The sequence below is a fragment of the Rattus norvegicus genome, chromosome 6, assembly GCF_036323735.1.
Source record: "Rattus norvegicus strain BN/NHsdMcwi chromosome 6, GRCr8, whole genome shotgun sequence".
NCBI classification, from domain to species: domain Eukaryota; kingdom Metazoa; phylum Chordata; class Mammalia; order Rodentia; family Muridae; genus Rattus; species Rattus norvegicus.
The window spans coordinates 21,195,669-21,213,555 of record NC_086024.1 but is presented as its reverse complement, the minus strand read 5'-3'; positions in this window follow the sequence as shown (position 1 = coordinate 21,213,555).

Sequence of the window (17,887 nt, the reverse complement as noted above, 5' to 3'; positions counted from 1 at the left end):
GTGAGTCCATTGATGTATTTGTTTTATCATGGCCTCTGCCTGTTTTTGTAGCAGGATCTTCTTTCCCGTTGAGGTGTACCAGAGTCTCTTTTTTAGCCTGGCTGGGTCATGGCGGGCCCTTAACAGAGCCAGAATCTCTCTTTTTCTTGCCCTCAGATGTCAGCAGGCCCCTCTGCTGATGGGCTGTAGCAAAGGCATACCTGCTGTCCACATAGATGTTAAGTCTTTTTCTCAGCTCAAGGGCTTTGGTGAGGGGATCGAGCTCTACCCTCTGAGTAGTGATGCCTTCTGGTAGGGCCTGAGCCCAAATGACTCTGTTTCCATCAACCACTGCTGCCCCAGCCCATCTTTTTTCTTCTCTAAGAAGCTGTTCCCATCTATGAACCAGATGACATCTACCCCCTCTGGTGGCTAGTCAGTCAGATCTTTTGTCACCCCTGTGCTTTAGTGAGCACCTGCTGACAGTCATGAAGGGGGATCTAGGTCGGGGTCCGGGAGCAGGGTTGCAGGGTTTAGACTCATAGGGGCAGTCTGGAATCACAAGGAACAAGTGGGATACCCGGCCCATGCCAAGGTCCACCATTCTTCGGGTAGTCCATGAGTATCGTTTCTTGCCAGTAGTCCCCTGTACTCAAGGTCTTTTACTGGACACTAGCCCATTTGGGCATAGGAGCACAGAGTGTTGGGTCCCCGTATTCACAAAACAACTGGGTGGGCTTCCCTTCTACTTTTGCGCATTGCCAGCACTCTAGGACCTAGAGGCTTGTCTTCCGGGCCACTGGAGAGGCCCCTCTTGTTCTTCCTGTGGCAGTCCCTGACCCAGTGTCCTTTTTCTTTGTATTAGGCACACTGATCTTTAGCCAGGAATTCTCTTCTGTTGCCAGGTACTGTCTTCCTAGGTTCCCTAACTACTGTGGCCAGTATATGTTCCTCTCCTGTCTTTTATCTCTCTTTAGCTCTCTAGCTTCTTCTTCTTTTTGTCTCTTTTCTTCCTTATCTTCCTGCTCTTTTTATCTTCTTTCCTCTTTCTCTTCCTCAGTCTCTCTCATATCTTAACCACACTTCAACTTTACTTTTTCTGTAATTTACACTAACTCTCAGCATATTAGCTTAACCCTTCAAATTCCTGTAACTTTCTCTTTATATCTTTTCCTTATCTTAGCCAGATTGGTGGGGCATTTTCCAGCCCCTCGGAGACCCACCCTTGGACCCTGGCAGCAGACCCGGAGCACTCCCTACCTTCAGGGGTATTCAAGTCAACAGTCAGGAGTGAGGGTCTCCATCCATGTCTGGAACATTCTTTCTGGCCTCCAGTAGGATTCTGTCTTTCCTCGGTGGTAAAGAAGACCTGTAACAGTTACTAACAAGCATCTCAAATGGGACTGTGAGAAAACAAGAGAATCTTGAGAATAGAGGTCCACTGAAGAGGGCAAATAGCATTTAGTCACACAGCTAAACCAGGAGGACTTTTTGGGACAAAAAGGCCATTGTAAAAATAAGCACAAGCTTTGTTCCTGTGAAACAGAAAGGCAAGCAGAGAGGGAGCTGATCTGTTACCGACTACCTCTCTGGACTTAAGAACTAATAACAAAAGGATGGAGAGATGGTTAGGACCTGGGTGCTAGATGCCAAGTGGCTGACAAAAGAATTGTAACCGGTTCACCTGGGACTTTCAGAACCTCAGTAGCAGCCCTTTACCAAACTGTCTCACTGGGTTAGAGGGCCATGGAAAAGAAAACATTAATCCTGACCTTGGCCACAGCCAAAGCCTGAATTCTAAATTTTGACTGGCAAAACAAAGTTCTTCACAGTTTGTTGGAAATTATTTTTGAAACTATTTTGGGGATTCTCTGCCCCCCAACCTGGGGCATTTTGACCACAGGGGCAGGAACTGGCTGCTGTGGGGATAGGATCAAAGGCACTCTCCACGTCAATGATGACTAACAGGGAAGGTTATTTAATGTTGGAGATCAACTCCTCTCTTGGAATAGGGCCAGCAGATAAGCCAGGCTCCCTTAAAGATCTTCTCTTAATGAACACTCTCCTTCTGTGAGCAAGTGTTGAAGGTCTGGCCACTAAAGGCAGCAACTGGATTTTTTTTTCAGGGCCAAAGCCTCTTAAAACAACCACTAACTCTACACTATCTTTTTGTTGTCAAAGCGTCAACCCCGGCCGGCCTCATCACCTTGAAACTCCTCTTACGTTGACTTGGCCTGGGCTGTGTCACTGCCCACGCGCAGCCTGTAGCTTGCCAGCAGGCCTGCATGCTCGCCACCCTCAGCCCCTACATTTTCCTACTCCGTGCTGTCCCTTCCTTAGAAGCTGTGAATGCTTAAGCAACAGGGAGAAATTTTCTTCAAGATCTAAGGTAAAGCTTTCAGGTTCTTGTTAATGTCTGCTTCAGACAGGGTCACTCACTAACCTGGAGTTCTTCATACACAACTGTTAATAGCAGCTAGACTGGTCAAGGGGACTAAAGGGAGGGGCATCTCTCCTTGGGGAGGAGGCTCAAGAGAGAAAGATAAAACTCCCCGGCAGAAAACAATTTTTCTCAAGCAAATTATTTTTAACTTTTAAGTTAAGCACCAAGAGGACCAAGTAAAACTCCTTGACAAACAAAGCAAACAGTTTCATGATTTCAAACACAGTAGTCAGTCCAAGATTTCAAACACAGTTGTCAGTCCAAATTCAAAAAAGAAACAAAAGCCAAAAAGACACTCGACAATACCACAGAAAACAAACCAGACAAACAAGACCAAGACAAAGCATCCTATAACCAGTTTCCACAGATGCCTGGTACCTTCAGTACCTGGCCCAAACTGCAGCTTAACCTTAGCTGCTTCTGGGATGAGATGGACCATCTGATTCCACCTCCCAACAGGATTCCAGAGTGTCCTCTTGCCCTAACATCCGTCCAGTGGTCCACCGTCAAAGACAAAGGGGTTGTCACAGCCTGCCCCATGGCAAAGAAAAAGAACACCAAACACAGAAACAGAACACAGACAACAGACACTAACACGTCCAAGCACACTCATCCGTGCCTAGACTTAAATAGGCAGCTGAACGCGACCTCTGATAGAGTGGGATTCCTCGTCCACTCCTGCCTAGGTAAAAGGAGCACTCCGTCTCCTTTGTTCCAGAAAACCACAGTCAGGTCCTCCTGACTGCCCACAGTCGGGCTTTCCCGACTGCTCTCCACCCATGAAACGTCTTCCAGGGCTGCAGCTTGCGGGCTCAGGGCATCCCCCCTTCCGCAGCCAGAGGATCCTTACGGACCACAGAGGCGGCTGCACAGAGTGGGATTCCACATCCACTCTCCTATCACAGACTGGTACCAAGACACACATATACACACAGCCGCGCCACACTCTCACATTCAAGACTCACACTAACGTCCACTCCCTTATTTCAAACTGAAACCAAAACTCTTTACCAATACTAACCAGAACCAAAATAGAGACAGACACAGACAGCGGCCGCACATTCAGACACAATTGGGGATTCCCCTTACCTCCAAGAAGGTCTTCGGAGTTGTGGGTGGTTGGTAGATCCCGGACGAGTCCCCAAATGAAAGACCACCGGGGTGGGGAAGACCCCCACTCAAATCTCGAGATGACGCAACCACCAAGAACTCACGAGAAACTGATCTTGATGTAATAAACAAGAGGTGTATTTGAGGAACCAGAGCTCTGGACGTATCTCACACAGGAGACAGAGGAGTCAACCCCGAGCCCAATTAGGAGAAGGGATTTATAGGGAAAATTACATAGGTAGTTGGCAACAGTCACACAAAGCAATTTCATTGGTTTGTAACTTGGGCTCAGTTCAACTCTAGGCCACCCTCCTTCTGGGGCAAGCTGACCCTAATTCTCATTTTTCTCAGGACTGTTGAGTCAGGCCTTATCGAGGCCAGATGGTTTATGGTGGCTATAGCCAGGCTACATCCCCAAAACATGTTATGTTATTCTTTGCTGTGAGGTGCACTTGTCCTCACAGCAGGGTCAGTGGGGGATAGTTTAAAATCTTTATTCTTTCACTAGATCTTAAGACGACTAGATGACATTTTTGTATCCCAGTAGCCCCTGAATCTCAATTTCTCTGGCTCATTGGTGGCCATTCCTATGTGGAAACTTGGGGACCATGAGCCATTTCCCTTAAGAACATACTAGAGGCCTAATCTCTGCCCCTTCCCACCCCCAAAACCTCAAAACAGTTGATTGAGTTAATAGCCTTACTCATGCTTTGACACTTAGCATGTCCTCTGAGAGAGACACTGCCTTAATGTTAACATGTCCGTCAGAGGTAAGCCTCTGGCTCTAGCCTTACTGAATGCAATACATTTGCCAGCTGCAACAGCAATAGTCCATTGTAGGTGCTAAGAAATAGGGGCGCATGAGGAAACAAGAGAATAGATACGACGGCCAAATGGGCAAGTTCGTCTCCTGGTTTGTTCATGTTACATTAATTCCCATCTCAGCTTCCTTGTCCAACCTATACACCACAAGAAATTACCTGGGCCTTATCCTCAGGGTGTAAATAAGAACCAGATTGATGGGTGACTTCAATCAGAAAACCTTTGTCCTCCCCTAATCTACAGAAAACCAGTTAGAAATTACTTGATCTCTGCCGTCTAAGCCAATACAGATTGTACTAAATTTGTCAACAGGTGTTGTGTAGCAAAGAACTTTATAAAATTGATCACATTTAAAGACCAGTGCTCTCTGTGCTGGTACTAATCACTAAGAATCTAAACATCTCCTCTGTTACTGACTCCGGTTTAGTGACATGGGCCATACCCTGGTGAAGATTGGCAAACAAAGTTTATATAAGTGCCACATTGTCAGAGATTTAAATACAGGTCTTTACTGATACTCAGATGGATGTAAGAGGCATTCTCTATAAGATCTGAAATCCCCATTTCCTGACTTAACTTAGAGTCTCAACTCTTAAGCATGGGGTGGAGGTAGGCAGCTAGTCAGATAGTACAGGACGTGGAGGCGTTAAAGTTGAACTCTCTCCCATTTCTAGTCAGAAGCCAGTAGAGCAAAGGACTGGAACAACAGGATTATAGAAACTGAGTCACATTGCTGACTCCAGAAGATACGTTATTTTTGTGCTTCCCAGAAGGCTATTACTGGGTTGTTACTGGCTATTAGTCCCCACTGGACTGGGGAGCACAGAGAGAATAAGGAAAGAATAGCACTGAAGTAGACACTCAAGGGTTCTTTGGAAAGTCAGGCAGACAGTGTTTTGTTAGGGCAAACACATGAAGGAACGTTGAGCTGAAGCAGAGGTAGGAGAAGAGATGTTCTGTTAAAACCAACATATGAAAGGACATGTGACAAAAGATTCTTTGTTAAATATATATATCAGCAGACATCACAGTCTCCCTCAGAGTTGTAAAGTACTGTGGTAAGTACATGGAAAGTGTTTGGTGGATAATTGAATGCAGCCTAGGTAAATGGCATACAACCACGGTTAATTAGATTAGCAACAAAATTGTTTAAATTGTGTGTATCATTCTTTATCATGTACTCACTGAAGGTCCCAGAAATCACATTACGTCATATAATTTTTTTTCATTTAAAAACCAGAAAGTATTGTGATGAATGCCATTTGATAGAATGTAAATGGGTTTTCAACCCTCTCTCATCAGCGTAAGAAAATGCCTGACTAAAAACAGTTTAAAACTGGGAGGATTTGTTTGGCCCATCATTTCACCGGTTGGTTCAATCCTTGGCTTCGTTGATGCTGGGCATGTGGTACGGTGGAATATCATGATTTCAGGGCTGTATGACACAAGTTTCTTCACTTGATGGTGGACTAGAGACAGACACAGGGAGAGGAGTGTCCTAAGATTACATGCCCCTGAGAACCACTTTCCCAACTAAATCCACCTGCTAAGATGTCCACTGCCCCAAAAATTGTGCCACCAGCTGAGTGCCAAGTATGCAAATCATGAACATTTGGGGGGCATAACAAACCATAACAATATAACTCTAAAAGTGAGAGTGACTTAAAATAAGAAACTAAAATAAATTTCAGCAGTTGTGTTACCTTGTCTCCTTTTAAACTGCTAGGATGTGTTTTCTTGATATTAACACAATCAACATTCGAAGCCAGATAATTCATGGCTTCACAATGGCTTCCCTAGACATCAGAATCTGTTTGGCAGCATGCATGACCTCTACTTGGTGATATTAGTAGACCTCTTCTATTATGACAACTAAATACACCTCTAGAAATTTTGAAATTTCCCTTAGGGGTAAGGGAAAAAATTGTCACTGGGTTAAGAACCATACCTAAGGTTTATTGAAGCTTCAATCACAGTCAAAGTTGTTTAAAAAAATTTTCTACTACTCCAAGGGATTTTGATTTGCTTTGTTAATTTATTCAACAACTAATTACTCCACAAATAGCACACACAATATTCAGTATAAGTGTGGAGAACACACGGAGGACACAGGGGGCTTGTTCTCAAGAGCTTCCCTTATATGGGGATCCAGATAAAGAGATAAACATGCAGTGGAGAGCATCAGAGGAGGAAGTCCAGGGTCAGGAGGGTAAGAGGGAGGTGAGAGAAAGCTGGACATATCTGTCCCAGAGGTCAGACGTCAGTGAGTCAGAGGACTCCCATGAGCATAAAGACTGAAAAGAGAATCCAGATCTCTTCTGGCAAGTTGGGGGACGGTTCTATAGTGTTTTCATAAGGTGGATTTTAAGAATCCCAATGGATCAAATGTCTTCCTTTTTCCTTCCCATACAGTTGATAACATTTATTTTAGTAATCTTCATAAAGTTCAAAACTTAATGTTGTTAAAGAAATGAAAATCAATATTCTATTTTGTGACTTCAAAAGATGTCCTGCTATTCTGAAGTCCTACACGAAGTTAAAGAAAAAATTCAGACTAGTTTTTAGAACAGGAATGGCTTATGCCAAGTTAAGTTCTACCTCTTAGGCAGGAAAGAGCAGCTGCAGGCACTGGGGTCAGGGTTCCTAACAGTGCAGTGTGTGATTTGTCTGGATGCTCTGCTCTGCAGGCAGGAATTTCCTTGCCATCCCTAGATGACAAAGCAAAATGTGAGACAGAGGACAGGACAATACTGTGACACTAATTAAACATAAACCATTGAGAAACTTGATTTCAGCTCAACTTAAGTTCTCCCACCCACTACATTTTCTTTGTCTCTTGTCAGTTCATTAATCTTGAAATAATTCATAATTAGTCTTCTGACACCTAGCACAAGACAAATTAATCCTCAGACAGCTGAGATAAACACAATGTGAGAAGTTAAATAAAAGAGACTGTCCCCGAGGATCAGGGCGAGATATTTCACATCCTAAAGTTCAGAAGAGTGTTCAGTGAATTACAGAGCCTGGCTTCACTTCTCTCCACATCTTTTTTCTTTTCTGGTCTGAGCCATACCCTATCTCAGGAAGGAAAAATATTAACAGTTGAATTTTTTGACGAGGAAAGCAATAATATTTAAGCTTTAAAAAGAAACTGCATAGAAAAGAATATATGTTGAACATCCTATCATTTTTAATAAACCCATTGCATGTTTAGTCGAGTACTGTGTGACATTTCAACACACCGTGTAATGACCTCATCAGGGTAATTTGCATACCCATCAGTGTGTGACTTACTTTTGAGTCACTGTGACTAATCTTGGTTAGGATTACTATTGCAGTGATGAAAACACCACGACCAAAGGCAACTTGAGGAGGGAAGAATTTTCTTTGCTCACACTTCCATATAACAGTCCACCATCAAAAGAATTAAGGGCAGAAATTCACACAGGGAAGCGACCTGGAGGCAAGACTTGATGCAGAGTCCACAGAGGGGTACCGCTTACACGGCTTGCTCAGCTTGCTTTCTTATAGAACTCAGGGCCATCAGCCCTGGGACTGCACCATTCACGGTGGGTGGGGCCCTCCACTACTAATCTCTAATTTTAAAAAATGCCTTACAGCCAGATCTTATGGAGGTATTTTCTCCGTTGCGACTCCCTCCTCGCTGATGACTCTAGGTTGTGTCAGGCTGATATAAAACTAGCCAGTATAGCGACTATCTCATAGTAGGAAGTTCTGGAAGGAAAGTCTTTCCGCTCATGGTTTCACAGGTTATTTCAGTCCTTCACGGCAGACAAGGCGAGCAGAGTTCATGATGGGGGGAGCATATGGTGGGCACCAGCTCACGTGGCATGAGCCAGGAAGCTGAGGGAACCAGGAAGGGCCAGGAACGGGTTAAATCATCCAAGGCCTCCCCTACCCTACCAGCTATGCCCCACTTCTTAAAGACTCCACAGCATCAAACAGCTATCAGCCCAGGAGCAAGTGTTCAGACATAAGCACAAATGTTTGCTATTTTTGTGTTAGGAACACCCAAAATCCTGTCTACCAATCCATTAAGCTACTATGCTATAGAACATTGGAAGTTACCACTCCTGGCCAGCCCACCCCCGTATACATTAAGCAGCATCTCTCCATGATTTCTTCCCCTCTCCTACCCTCTGGTAATCAGTTCTCCAGGTGGTATTTCTCCGAGGTCAACTGTTTTAAGGAATCACGTGCTGCGTTTGCCTTGCTGTGCCTGATTTATCTCATCTGACATAATAAATAGTCTAGGGTCATCTGTCGATACTGATATTGGGGTTTGACTCTTTCTGGCTGAATAATATTGGGTTATATACATACGCCTCACTTGTCATGATTCACTCACCCATCCACAGACACCAATCCTGATTCCATATCCTGACTACGTCGGGGAGTGCTGCAGTCATGAATATGCAAATAGTAGGGATATTGCTAGACCATATGGTAGCCATATTTCTATCTCCATACTGCTTTACATAATGGTTGAGAGGTTTACCTTTCTAGTAACAATAAGAGTTCACCTATGAAGAGTTGTCTTGATTGTTATACAACTCTATTAATATACTTGTATGATGTGTACTAAACGTATTTATTTATCGGGGGTGAGGCATACATGTGCTACAACATGCATGTGGAGGTCAAAAGACTATTTGTGTGAATCAGTTCTCTCCTTTTCACACGTGGAAGCCAGGAATTGAACTCAGGTCAGATGAGGTGGTGGTAAGAGTCTCTACTCACTGAGCTGCCTTGCCAACCCCAACTCTATACGTTTAATAAAAATCATTGACTTTTAAACTTAAGTGGCTGAGTTTTAAGATATAAAACTTGTACCTTAATAATTTCTCTGTTAAACTGTGTCTTAAAATAAAAACAGACTGCCAAGGAAAAACCATGTTCATTCACATAAAAATGAAATTTGGAGTAGCTTTACTTGTGACTCAAAAAAGTAGAGACGACCAAAATGTCCATCAATTAATAAATGAATCAATAAAATCTAGTGTATCTAAGCATAAAAATGAAGTACTGAGATATTAATATATGCTGTGAGAAAGATGAACCTCGAAATTTTTGTTAGATGAGGAAAGCCAGATACAATAAAATTTTCCCGAGATGGAGGATATAACTTTTTATGGTTAATTTTTATCTCATTTGGGATTCTTAGGGACTGTAAGCAGCCAATGGGTTTTCTAATAAAGCTAATCAATTGTACTATCATTGTCTCCTGACTAACCCTCTATTTCTCCTTGGGTACTAAATGCCGTGTGTAGCTGTGTCTCTATGGGCTTTTGTCTCTGCCATTAATTCTGTGGTTTCCCACACTAGTTCTGTGCTGTAAGACTATTTTATAGTAAAATGTAGTAACCAGGAGAGGTGATTGATATTATTATTATTATTATTATTATTATTATTATTCAGAGTCTTCATACTTTTGTATGTTTATTCTTCTACTTGAATGTTAACATCAAGTCTGAAAAAGACCTGGTTAGGGCAGAAATCTTGTGAATTCCTTTATGCAAACACAGTAGCTTTTAAACAGTAAATCTTTGTGTGTAAGAACACGGTGTGACTTTTCATTTAGTCCAGCTGTCTTCTATGCCTGTGAATAGGGTTCTTATTTTGTTTTTTCTTTTTGGCATGTAGACCTTGAACATCTCGACCATGGCAATGAGACACCATGGTGACATGTTTAAAAGCAAGGGCTCTGGAGCCAGGTTGTTCAAACACTGTCCCCAGTACTTTCTGGCCATGTGACTGCACAAACTATCTCTCTAATCACTTCAGTTGTTAATCTCTACAATGGAAATGGTGGCAAGGGGATATAGCCCAGTCCGCAGAGTCCTTGCTTGTCATGTGCAAGACCTAGGTTCATTTTAGTTAATTAAAATATAAGTGACATAATTTACTTCACAGCATTGCTATGAGGATTAACCGGGTTGCTGGTGAAGATTCTAAAAGACTATTTATGGAATTGCTTTTTAAAGTGCTTGGTTTGAGCCAGGCGTGGTGTAACACCAAGCCTTGAACTCTAGAAGCTGAGACAAAAGGGTCTTGGAATCAAGGTCATTCTGAGCTACACAGGGAGACCATCTCAAACAAACAAACAAGCAAGCAAGAGGAAAGGAAGAGGAGGCGGCCAGGTCATTGTGTCAAAGTGATCATTACAAAGAGGAAGCACATTATGGCCATAACCAAAGGCTAGCCACCAACAGAAAACTGTTGGTGAGCAGTTTTCAATTGCACAGTACTTGGAAGGCAGTGCTATTCCTTTTGTTCGTTTATCCCTTTAGCCCAGGAATTCCAGCTTTAGATATACTACCTGGAGGAGACACTGGAATGAGCACAATGCGGGATTTAATTTGTGGCACACAGTTTGGAGAGTTATGTTTTGTGTTGCATGCTGTCAGGAAGAGGCAGAAATTCTACAATTGCTTCTCTCACTAAATCTTACGCGTGGGTACGATAGAGCACAGCTGTGGCAATGCTGTGCCTGCTAAATAACTGGTGTGAAATCGTTTAGCAAGGCAAGCAGATCCTCAGGCCTGCACAGTATTCTTGTGTGAACTGGATGTTCTTTGGGTTGTTTATAGAAAACAGTATGGATTGGCTGTGACCATGGAATCAGTTCGTAAAACTATCGATGTCTCGGGTTTCAGATCTGTCCCTGGACAGGGCATGACTTCATTCCCCATTCATTTTTCTTGTTGCTGTGATTTTTTTAAAAAAAGTCTTGACAAAAGCCACCTCAAGGAAAGGGTTTATTTTAGCTCTCAGTTCGAGAGTCCAGCCCATTATGGCAAGGGAATCAATGGTAAGCACTTAAGGAGGCAACTGGTCACATGACCTCTGTAGCCAAGAAAGCAAGAACAGTGAAGTATCATGTCCAGCTCGAACTCTCCATTTACACAGTCAAGTCAGGCATGGTGCCTCTCTTCTTTAGCGTGGGTCTCCCAACCTAAATGAACCTACTCAGGTTATCCCTCATGGGGTAACTCCCAGGTGATTTCAGATCGTCTGCAGTTGACAATATTAACCATCACACTATTGTATAATACACTTCCACTGAATAATATTTTCATAGAAAATAATGAAGCCTAGATATTAGTTCAGAGCCTAGTTAGACATCTCACAACAAAACACAGAAATGAACTTTTATATAATACATTATTATGCATGTTCTATGGGGTACATATAGCACACGTGCATGCCCGAAATATTCAAACATGTGTATCGCAAACTATATCTTACTTCTGAAGAGTGAGATGGTCTAGAAAAAACAAGCCATTCTTAATAAACCTCTGTGTGTCTAAGCATTTCAATGTTCAATTGTTAATGAAATGACTTTAATTAGAATGCAAATAAGATTGTCTGCAATTTTCAATAATGCTTGACCTCATTAGAAATGGAAGCTACCCCAGAGCTTGCTCACTAAAGCGATTACATTGTAAAAGATAAAGTAATTTAATTTGCCAATTCCTCCAGCAAATAGTTGACTCAAATACTACTTATCAGAGAATGTCTACTGAGCAATAATGTCTCTCATATTCCCCTTTAGTTATTAGAATATTAGCATTGGAGTGTGTAAGGATCATTAAGGTGAGTGATTGATATTGGACTACATTCAGTTTGAATGAGAGTCCATTGGTTCCTCCTATATGAAGGACTAGCAGTAGTCCTATGGGATGAAAATAAAGACATTAAGGTTTTTATCAGGCACTGAATCAAGAGTAAGAAAAGTCAGCTCATGCCGTAACTTCTAAGTAGCTCAGCTGCACAAACGAACACAGTGGGGTCAGGTTAGTAGGTGAAGATCCAAAAGAGCACAGCCCCAAACATAGAGTACAGATATGGGTTTAGTGCCTACAACATAGAAGGAAGTTGCAGGAATTGCTTCCAAAATGACACCCTCTTTGAACAGAAGCAGCATAGGGGTTTCATTCAGGGATCCCATTTATACTCATGCAAGGGCTGGCCATTCCAGCAGACTTGATCAAGAAGTACATGCTCAAGCATGCTCGGTTTTAAGCTGTGATTTAAGAAAAAAAAAAAAGCATAGCTACATCTTGTGGCATGCTGATCTCAATATCATGAGGCACATGTTCAAAATACTGGAGAGAGGAGCAAGCATGCTTAGCTTGAAAACAGACATTTAGTTAAAGATGAAAAACAGTTTGAAAATGTATCAACATAGGGGTTTGGCCCTAAAGGTGCCTGCCTGTCTTACACAGTGGCTAACTGAACAGGTTTTTCTGATAGCTATTCACTGCATTTACATAATGGAGTGAACTTATTTCCCTAAGCGTCCATCAACTACGCTCCACTGAATTCTCTTTTCTACTGTATTGTGGGTCCCTGATCTTCCAACGCTCTGTGGAAAAGTAGCCATCAATGCTTCAGCCTGCATTCGTATCTCTCCCTCAACCTACAGAAGACAGGATTTGCTCTCTTTCTCCCATCACATTCTCTTAACCTGTACTTCCCCTCCCAGTTATCTGACAGCAGAACATATAAGAGGGTAAAACAAGGCTTCCTCACAAGGCTGTGTCCCCTCTTTCTGATTGGTTGTGATGTTTCTTCCACTGGCACAGCTCGTGGGGAAAATTATCATTAAGGGTCTCCTTTCTTAGTCACTGCAGCTGATTCAATTCCTGGGCATGGGTAGGCGAAGAGTACAAGTGACCCTGCCTGTAGGGGTACAGTCCAAAATGGCTTCCTTGGGTAGTTTCAATCTCAATTACAACCCACGAAGACAAACTACCACAGTTTTGTGGTGTGCATGCCTTCTCTGCTTCTCTGTAGTGATGCTCACAATGTCAGCAGCTTCCTTCACATCTACCGTTGCCTAGGCCACGCCTTTAATATGTCTTGGGAATGTTACTCTCTATTTGATTTTGCTGTTGCCGAGGAGTGAGGACGCTGAGGACTGAACGGCCAAATTGGAGCTTAACAATGATCCTTAACTCAAGTTGCCCTACATCTGGAGATGAAAGGGCCATATCCTAGGCTGTTGTGCATTATAGGTGATTCCCTTGGTGACGTCCCACCCATCCTCATGGCCCTCATGCATAGGAAGTTGGCGAAGCACCCAGCCACTTTACCAGCACGCACTCTTGCAGAGGTTACTTTTTCCTGAAGAGGACCCAGAGCTAAGGTGGACAGTGGAGCACTGCCTTCTTCACATGCTCCACTTCTAATGGAAGCTGCGTTTCTTCCATTTAAGTAGAGGTGCTTCTTGTTTTCAGCTAAGGAGTTTGTCACCAATCCCAGGAGAAACAAGAGCCATCTCACTCGGCACCTCTATTCTTTCTGAGGGCTCCTGAGCCCATCCCTTCCCTTTGTCTCCCCAGTACCATCCTCTCCACGGATTGCCTCTAACTCTGACCCTGTGTGTTCATCATGATGTTGATCAGTACCAGGACATAGTATATAAAAGGTGTATTTAGTATTCTGTGTTCCTAGAGATTGTAATTGTACATGTAAATAGCATCTGTGCCCCTGTAATTTCCCCTACATTTTGTTTCTGTCCACCATAATTCTCAAAACTTATTCCTGTGATTTACTTCAATACTCTGCCTGATAGCCTCTGGCAAACACTCATTTTCTGGTATCCTGGATGAGTAAACAGCAAAGAAGCACATTTCCTTTGAGTAGAATGTTTTCCAGCAACTCATGCAACGAATGTGGACTTTTCACATTTTAATTCATTGGGAAATAGGTTTAAACACTGCCAGATTCTACAATTCTTCTATTCTCAAGGTGTGCTCCAAGAGGTTCTTACTCTTGGGGAGGCTAATTGTTAGAAATTGAAACACCACCTTTAGTAAATTCCTAGTTGCCCAAGTGTTTGGCAAAGGCCAAAAAGTGCCCTATTTGAACGTGTAAATTTACTGCCAGCTACCACAAACTTTCACTTGAAACGGTGGGCAAGCAGAACATGTTTCCCCCTAGAAGTTTCATTAGAAGAGTTCACAAGCCCTTCCACCCCCTACAAAACCTTTTTCTGTGTTTGCAGAACCCTATAAATACTCCAAATATCATCTTATAATGTTTGAAGTAAGTGACCTTCCCAGAACCTTTCAAAGTGCATGAACTTATAAACCCACTACAGAATCTTACAGCAAAGACATAAACAAACTGTGACTCCCAGAAAAGAACTGGAAAAAACCTAATTTGGAAGTAACTTAAATCAATACTGGAAGATAATCAAAATACTTTAGCAGTTGTTAAGGTCAAAAGTAAAGAACATTTCCAAACCAACTTGGCACCTCTGTGGGCAATCATTTATTAATGAACGGTGGCATTCTCATTCTTAATATTTTAAAGTTTTTGTCTTCTAAGTTAAATAAATAATGCACAGTGGAGCAGCTGAAAAATAACTTCTCACTTTGTTTATCAAAACTTAACTGACATTATTTTTCCCCTCTGTTCTCTCACTGACTGAGCTTGCCACCTTGAATATCAGAAATTAATTGAACATCTTGGATGGATTAATCCATAGCACCTCTTAAATTTCTCACCTGGTACCAGCGTTTAACACTTTTCCACAAGATTACATTTCTTTGTGAGTACTGGGGGGGAACCTTCAAGCCATGGAGCATTCCCTAGGCAAAATTCCAAAGTAAAATTTTATTTATTTCTCTCAATATTGCCTTTTAACTCCACTTCTCACAAAAGACTAAAAATGCATACAGGCCCACAGTGACTCCTACAGATGATGATGATGATGGTGATGATGATGATGATGATGATGATGATGATGACGACGACGACGACGATGACGATGACGACGACGACGACGATGACGCCTGGTCTATTTCACTTAAACTCTTTCTTAGTGACTACCAGCTAGAAGCACGTGAGGCTTCTGAAAGGGTGGTCCAGGCAACATCAACTGGAGTCTTTAAACTGAAAATTCTTGAGCTCTGTGTCAGAACTAGGAACCCAAAGGCATGGTGGTCAATGGGTTTTTGGCAATCCGCAACCAATTCAGAGCTACTTTACTAAAGTACTCTCAAGTACCCCATTTTTCAGTTTGCCATCTTAATTACAAATATCACCTAAAAGATTGAGTAGGCTGGCAAAGCCGAGTGGTGATACCAAAGCACTTTTAAATCAGAATACACAAATTAGAGAGATTTTTCAAGCACTAGATAGCAAATCCTAGTGAAAAGTTACTTTGATAAACAGAACTAGCTTTAGACCCAATTTTGGCTCTAATGTAAAGTCCAACATTGCTGTTTTGTTTTAGAAGTTGATTTCTACCTTTTCAGCTTTTCTATAAGTCTATGTTTCAAAATCAGCAGTTCTTTCTCCTCTGAAAGCCACTCTACCCTCCCCCATTAGACAATTTGTGTGTGTGTCTCACGCATGCGCCTGCACTAGCCAGATATGAGATTCTTCCATTAGATGTGTGTATGTATGTGTGTGTGTGCGCACACACGTGCACAAATGTGCTTGTGTTGCCCAGATATGAGAATCTTGCCAAGACGTTTAATTGAAAAGCAAAGACTTTAAATACATAGATATTTCTTTTTCCCCCACTTCTTTATTTGTTCATTCATTCATTCATTCTACACTCTGATCACTGCCCCCACTCTGGGTCACCCTATCACATAGTCCTCCCTCCTATACCCCCTCCCTTCCCCTCCAAAAGGGTGGTGGCACCCCTCCCCCAGGTATCCTCCCATCCTGGCACATCAAGTCTCTGCAGGGCTAGGTGTGGCATCCTCTCCCTCTGAGGCCAGACAAGGCAGCCCAGTTAGGGAACATATTCCGCAGCCAGACAAGAGCGTTAGGGACAGCCCCTGCTCCAGCTGTTGAGAGACTCTCATGAAGACCAAGCTGCACATCTGCTACTATGTGCAGGAGGCCTAGGTCCAAACTATGTATGCTCTTTGGTTGGTGGTTCAGTCTCTGAGAGCCCCCAAAGGCTCTAGATGGTTGACTCTGTAGGTCTTCATGTTGAGTTCCTATCCCCTTTAGGGTCCTCAATCCTTCCCCCAACTCTTAGATAAGAGTCCCCAAACATTGGACAGATCCAATGTTTGGCTGTGGGTCTCTGCATCTGTTTCAATCAGCTACAGGTGGAGTCTCTCAGGAGAGTTATGTTAGGCTCCCTTCTGCAATCATAATAAAGTATCATTAATATTGTCAGGGATTGGTGCTTTCCCATGAATGGGTCTCAAGTTGGGCGTGTTAGCCATGCCCCCAGTCTCTGCTCCGTCTTTGTCCCTGCATTTATTGTAGACAGGATAAATTTTGGGTTGAGAGTTTTGTGAGTGGATCTGTGTCCTTATCCCTCCACTGAGGTTCCTGCCTGGCTACAAGAGGTTACTTCAAGTTCCATATCCCCACAGCTATGAGTGTCAGCTAAGGTCACCCCCCATTGACTCCTGAGATCCTCTCCCATCCCAGATCTCCAACACATCCTAGAGATGCCCACTCCCACCCCCACCAGCTGCAGATTTACACTCATCCTCCCATCCCTCTGTCCTGACTCTCCTCACACCTGAACCTGAACCTTCCCTTCCCCCTCTCTAATCCCTCTCACCCAGTTTCCTCCCTCCATCTGGGTCCTATGACTATTTTTATTCCCCTTCCTAAGTGAGATTCAAGCATCCTCACTTGGGCCTTCCTTTTTGTTTAGCTTCTATGGCTCTTGAAGTGTAACATGGCTATCCTGTACTTTGTGACTGATATCCACTTACGAGTGAGTACCTAACATGCATGCCCTTTTGGGACTAGGTTACCTCACTCAGGATATTCTCAAAATTCCTGATGTCTTGATTTTTTAATAGTTGAATAGTATTCCACTGTGTAGATGTACCACATTTTTTTTATCCATTCTGCAATTAAGGGACATCTAGGTTGTTTCAAGTTTCTGAGTATTACAAATAAAGCCACTATGAACATAGTTGAGCAAATGTCCCTATGGTATAATGCGGCATCTTTAGGTATATTCCCAGAAGAGGTATAGATAGGTCTTGAGGTAGAACTATTCCCAGTTTTCTGAGAAACCACCAAATTGACTTCCAGAGTGGCTGTACAAGTTTGCACTCTCACCAGCAATGGAGGAGTGTACCCCTTGCTCTATATCCTCGCCAGCATGTGCTATCACTTGAGTTTTTGGTCTTAGCCATTCTGACAGGTGTAAGTTGGAATCACAGGGCCATTTTGTTTTGCACTTCCCCAGTGACTAAGGATGTTGAACATTTAAGTGCTTCTCAGCAATCCAAGATTCCTCTGTTGAGAATTCCGTTTAGCCCTGTACTCCATTTTTTTAATTGAGTTGTTTGGATTGGTGATGTCTAACTTCCTGAGCTCTTTATATATTTTGTATATAAGCCCTCTGTCATAAGTAGGGTTGGTGATGATTCCTTCCCCATCTGAAGGTTGCCATTTTACCCATTTATTGGTTCATTCATTAAAGTTGTGGTATTGCTAAGTATATAAAAATTAGGGTAGATAAATGAGTTTGATAAAATCATTTAAAACTTAAAAATTTAAGAACTT